Source organism: Camellia sinensis, chromosome 2 (assembly GCF_055761805.1).
Source record: "Camellia sinensis isolate YWXY chromosome 2, ASM5576180v1, whole genome shotgun sequence".
Classification (NCBI taxonomy): domain Eukaryota; kingdom Viridiplantae; phylum Streptophyta; class Magnoliopsida; order Ericales; family Theaceae; genus Camellia; species Camellia sinensis.
Window position 1 is genome coordinate 19,404,810 of NC_138962.1, and position 5,831 is coordinate 19,410,640.

A 5,831-nucleotide genomic window follows, 5' to 3' on the forward strand; every position below is an offset into this window, starting at 1 on the left:
TCCCACACAAATTCAACTTCTTCTCTAACGGCGGCGACGCCAAATGCTTTAAAGTACTTTTTGATTAAATCCGAAATTTCATATTTGATTTTTTTTCTGGATGAGATTAGATTGAATCAAATTTTCAGTTTTGAAAATTCGCACAACACACTCCTCAATTAACGAGTCTCCCGGGTTTGATTTTAGTTTGTTGTGTTTTTTGTTACTTTTCTCTTGGAATTTCCCCTTCATTTTGTTAGGTTTCTGTAGGTGGTTGCGACTGGTGGTGTTTTAAAGCCGTTTTAAATATATATTTTTAATTCCATGGTGGTATTTGTCCAATGGAGAATCTTGTTTTGAGTTTGTGTAAATGGAAGTCAGTGATGTTTGCAGTGTTGGTAGTGATGAACTGAAAGAGAAAAGAACAACACAAACAGAGAGAAGGCCGTGTTCGGGAGGGAAAAAATTATTCTGGCTCACTTGGATTGTATTTTTTTTTTTTTTTTTTTTTAACCTTAAATAATGAAATCACATTATTCAAAAGAGTACATTACCTTTCTTATCACATTTTCTGGATTACTAAAATTACTGTATTCAGAATAAAGATAGGATGAGAGTCATTTCTCCCCCTTATTTGCACATTTATAAATGTAAAATTTGGACGCAGTTGTAACAACATTGTTAAAATTTTGGAGTAACAACAGTAACATTGTACCCAACAATGGCATCACCGGTTGTAAAATTAACCGAGTACGTTTTCGCAATGGCATGTCCACGTGCAAGCCGGAAAACCCCGGTACCACCAACTACGGCGATTTCACGTACTGGGACCGAGGCAGAGTCTAGGCCATCTAGGCTGATAGAGCTGCTATTGTATGTCCCTTCTAGGAAGCCAAAGTTCATGGCCAAGATGAAAGCAAGCTCGGTCTGGCTGGCCGAGCCGTTCAGTCCCTGGGCTCGGCCCACAAGCTTCGACGAGGGGTCTGGCCCCTCCGTTAATGGGTCGTCGGCCATAGCCACAAGACCGAAAAGGGTCGATGAATTGTTGGTGGTGACAGCTTGAGCCACCCTAACTACGCTTGGGTTCTTGCCACTCAAGGTGTCGTGGAAATAGAATTGGAGGGTGGTGACAACCTCATTTTGATTGTCAACTCTGGTGGCCCAGTTCACTTTGTTAGGCCCATCTTGGCTTTGAACCAATGCCATTCTTAGCACCAGAGAGATGAACATCACAATAACAAGATCTAGTCTAGCCATTTCTTCTCCCTGTCTCTCTCAATTTGTGATTGATGGGGTGCGATTTGAAGCAAGAAGTGAAGGGGAAATTTATAGGATCACATGTCAAAAGATTCTAGAATTTTTTAAGTTTTACATTTTTTTTTAGAGGCAGTATGCTAGGAGCAGAAGGTTAGTAAATTTTTCATGAGTCTAACTACTATTACCAAGCCTCGTATGAAACGATAATGCTACGTAGCTCAAATTTTGTGGCTCAAAAGCCTAAAACGACGTCGTTTTGAGTACAGAACAACATAAAAATGGCCAAAACGACGTCGTTTTGGCCATTTGAGCCACTTTTGAGCCACAAAATTTGAGTTACGAGACATTTTCCCGTATGAAATTTGTCTAGTTGATTTTTTTGTTATTTTATAATTTAAAAGAAATTATGTTTAAATTATTTTTGAATTTTATGAATTTATTATTATAAATTTAATTTTTTTAGTAAACGATAGATAGCAAACGTGTGGGCCCATACATTTTTATTATCAACACAAGGTCATATACTACCCGCATGTTAAGAGTAGAGATCCTCTTCTAGGAGTATCTCTACTTAGCTTCCTATTTAGTGAGTCATTGGGTTCATTTTTGAATTTAATTTTGATAATTTGAATAATTTATATTTTAAAATTTGTCGAGTATATCATACATGTAAAAATCAAATTGATCAGATATCGAAAATCACATGTTCGGAACATCGAACTAGAAATTGTTTTCAATGATTTGAACACATGGGTTTCAATATCCGATCGACTTGATTTTTTACAGGTATGATATACTCGACAAATCCTAAAAAATGAACAATTTGGATCATTGAATTGGACTCAAAAGTAGGCCCAATGGCCCACCAAGTAGGGAACCAAGTAGAGATCCTCCAAGGAGAGGATCTGGACTCGCATGTTAAGGGCGGTGTTTGGCAATAATTTTTTTTGACTTTTGGATTAAAATAGAATTAAAAGATAAAATAAATTAAAATAGTTGATAAAGCAAAATGTCATATTAAATTTATAATCATTTAATTTTTTTCTCACAAATATTACATCTAATCACAAAAAAATCCAACCTTTTTCTCAAACACAACTATCTTAACCTATTAAAATAGCCAAAAATTAAAATTACCTACTAAAATAACCAACTTTTCAAACCCCCCTAAGTACTTCATATTAAAGATTTTAGTTTCAGTACTTCCAGTAAGGGAAAATGATCAGAAAGTCCTATTCCAGGGTTTGTTACTCTATTTGGTCCTAGATGTTTTCTAATACACGTGCAAGTCCTATTCGGCTGAACAATAATACAGGGAGGTCCTGTTTTCATTGGTTGGTATGTTTTCCTTGACGGATGTGCCCTTCCCAAAATTGTAGTCGACATAATCGGGATCACATAATATCATATCCCGTTTCGGCCTGATTGTTTTTGGAAGGTGAATCTCAATATTGGTGCAGATGGACGTAAAAAGGGGGAATGAGTTTGTGGTGTGATAGGATTTTTAGGTCACATAATTTCATTTGTTCACAATTGGATTCCGGCGATGTCGTTGTTCCATCTTGAACAGGTCAGGTCGTTTTCCACATATCTTGTGTTCTTCTATGCTATTGTACGTATATGTGTGTGTCTATGTATTTTTGTAAATTAAAATCCACTGTGTGTCTGGTCGACACATCCAAAAAGTCTTTATTATTATTATTATTATTATTATTATTATAGGTTTTGGTTAGAACACCCAAAACCCAAATGTGTGTCGTTGACTCATCCACTCACATATTCAGTTTCAAGGTTGCATTTAGTAGGGTTGAATGACATTTCCCAAGGTAGGCACTGACGTTCAATTGAGTGTCACACATTGTCGTTTTCCATGACGTAGTCTGAATTGTATTTCAGGAATGGAGGCCGATTTGATGTTATTGTGTTATTATCGTGCAGTGAATGTTGCGTATAGCCTGCAATCTCCATTTTTGTTTAGATGTTTGGTTAGTTATTTGTGTGGCAAGTTTGAAGGGATGACCCTGGAGAAGGTTTGTTCGTGTTTCAAGCTCCCAGGATATGACAACGTCGCATTACAAAATGATACTAATATGCATAATATGGTGTGTCTTGCCCGCTTTTTCCGGTTGCAGGTTGTCGATGTTACTGTCAAACTACAAAGTGGTAGGGGCCTAGTTCGTACGAGTTGTGTCAACGAACACAGGGGCGACACCGATTTCAGAGTACTAAAGCAACCATTCAATGGTACTAATGTACACGATGTTGGTGATTTGTTACCTAACTTCTGCCCCGACATTGACAAGGTGTTTCTATCAGCCCCTTAGGCTCATGGTATAACGCATGTGGGGCAAAGTTTTATAGGCAGTGCGTCCGATTTCGATCTGTCCTTTGTAAGTATGCAATAGAGTGTGGGTTCAAGTTCAACTATTTAAAGAATGACATAATTCGGATTACCATGGTGTGCAAAATGCAGAACACGATTGGCTATCAATGGTCATTACATGCTCGAGCCTTAAACGTTAATGGGTGCTTCTACCTACGCAAGTGGGTGAGCGAACACATATGTGGGGTGGTAGTCCGAACAACGAATAACCTGAGGCTTGGGTCAGACTTGCTTTCCTCTGTATTCTCAGACCGTATCCGTGACAAGCCACTCACCCAGCCAACTGATGTTGTTTTTGACTTAAAGAAAGATTATGGACTGGAAATTAGTTACCGCGTTGCGTGGTTGGGTGTTGAGAAGGCGCGATGCGACCTATTTGGTGCACATTCTATTTCGTTCGACCAACTATGTTAGTATAGCAATCCCATCGTGGAACATAAACCCGGGAGTTATATCAATATTGATTACGACGAACACACCCACCGTTTCCAAAAATATTTCATATCATTCAAGGCATGCATTGACGGTTTCAAACGCTGTTGTCTACTACTGTTTCTGGATGGTACATTCTTGAATGGGAGGTTTAAAGGAAATTTGCTAGCTGTCACTACTAAGGATGGTAACCAAGGTACGTGGCTCACAAACTTACAATGACTTTACCATGCACTGCATTCAGTATAATTGCCAAAAAGTGTGCATCGTTTTATTACAGATACTTCACACTTGTGGTTATCCGAATATGCAACAAGAAGTTTAATAATAACTTATTGTCATGTAGGCTTGTTCCCGCTAGCCATTGCGATTGTCGACTCTGAAAACGAGACAAACTGGTCTTGGCTTCTGTAACATTTACGGAACGTTGTCGGCAACGACCGCACGCTTACATTCGTGTCCGATCGCCATGTCGAACTTACTGAATCCATGCCTAACATCTTCCCTACGGCACACCATGCCTTTTTTCTGCAACATCTTCAACGCAATCTGCGTGACAGACTAAAGTATGTTCATAACCTTCATCGGGTTAGGTTAGTGTGTAAATTACGCGAAGGTTGAAATTTTCATTAATTTTGGGAAAACGGTGGCTATGGCATTCCTGCAAGACTTAGATTCAAAGCATTAAGCTAATGCATATTTCAGATGAGTCCATTTGTTTCCTGCACAACTAGTTCGTAGGACGACATCGAAAAATGTCCACACTCCGAATCAATTTTTCACATCTGATGTTCGTTGTTTTCCCCAACACAGAGGTAACCGGTACTGTGAGATGTGCTCCAACGCTGCAAAGTCGTTCAACAATTGGATTAATGTGGCACGACACCTACCGATCGCGCGTTTGGTTGACAATATATGAACCTAGATAATGCAAAAAAGATCAAACCGGCTTGCCAAATCACACAAATGGGCTGGGAAGATATGTCTGAAAGTGGAGTCTCGCCTGCAGAAGACGTATCATAAAGGGAGATCATGGGTAGTAAGCCAGTCAAATATCGATGTTTATGAGGTCCATTCACACCCGTCAGTAGTTGTGGACATCGGCAGGCAGACATGTTCATGCTTCCAATGGCAAATCAATGGGTTCCCATGCCTACACACGGTCACTACAATCCACAAAAGTGGTCGCGATCTTTCAGACCTCGTAGAACCATTCTTCCATGTTTTCGGATTCCAGCAGTCTTACGTTACCAACATTTTCTCAATCCCAACAATCGCGCAACCACCATTTACCACAGAGGACTACATCATACGACCCCCCACTATGAAACGACCACCAGGGCGACCCAAGAAAAAAATGATCCCATCGTGCGGTAAAGAAGTGCAACGAATACGTTGCAGCAGGTGTGGCCGGATGGGGAATCAAAACCGCAAGACGTGTAAAGAACAAATTTAGGTCCACATGACGCCTACTACTCCGCCACATAACCAACCATTCAGACTACAAACTTTATTAGTTTCCATCATTTGAAATAAAACAATAACTACTGCAATTTGTACAACCCATTGTTTTGCACTACTTATTATGCTTCATATTGCGGGATTCATAAGATCCATCATTTTTCCTTTCAAATTTGATTTGTTTTTCTTTCATGCTAATATGGCCATTCCGAGCATGTTAATACACAGTTTGATATGACTATACCTATCCAAACTAGTTTCTGCGAATGTGTTTGCATTGTTACCCATCAGGACATCAACTAACACCCTCACAAATGGA

The 5,831-nt window shown here is 39.3% G+C and overlaps 1 pseudogene; it reads right to left on the reverse strand.

Annotated features, from left to right (window-relative positions):
- Positions 1–660: 660 nt before the first annotated feature.
- On the reverse strand, positions 661–1,236 carry LOC145811131 (dirigent protein 23 pseudogene; annotated as a pseudogene).
- Between the last annotated feature and the right edge of the window lie 4,595 nt (positions 1,237–5,831).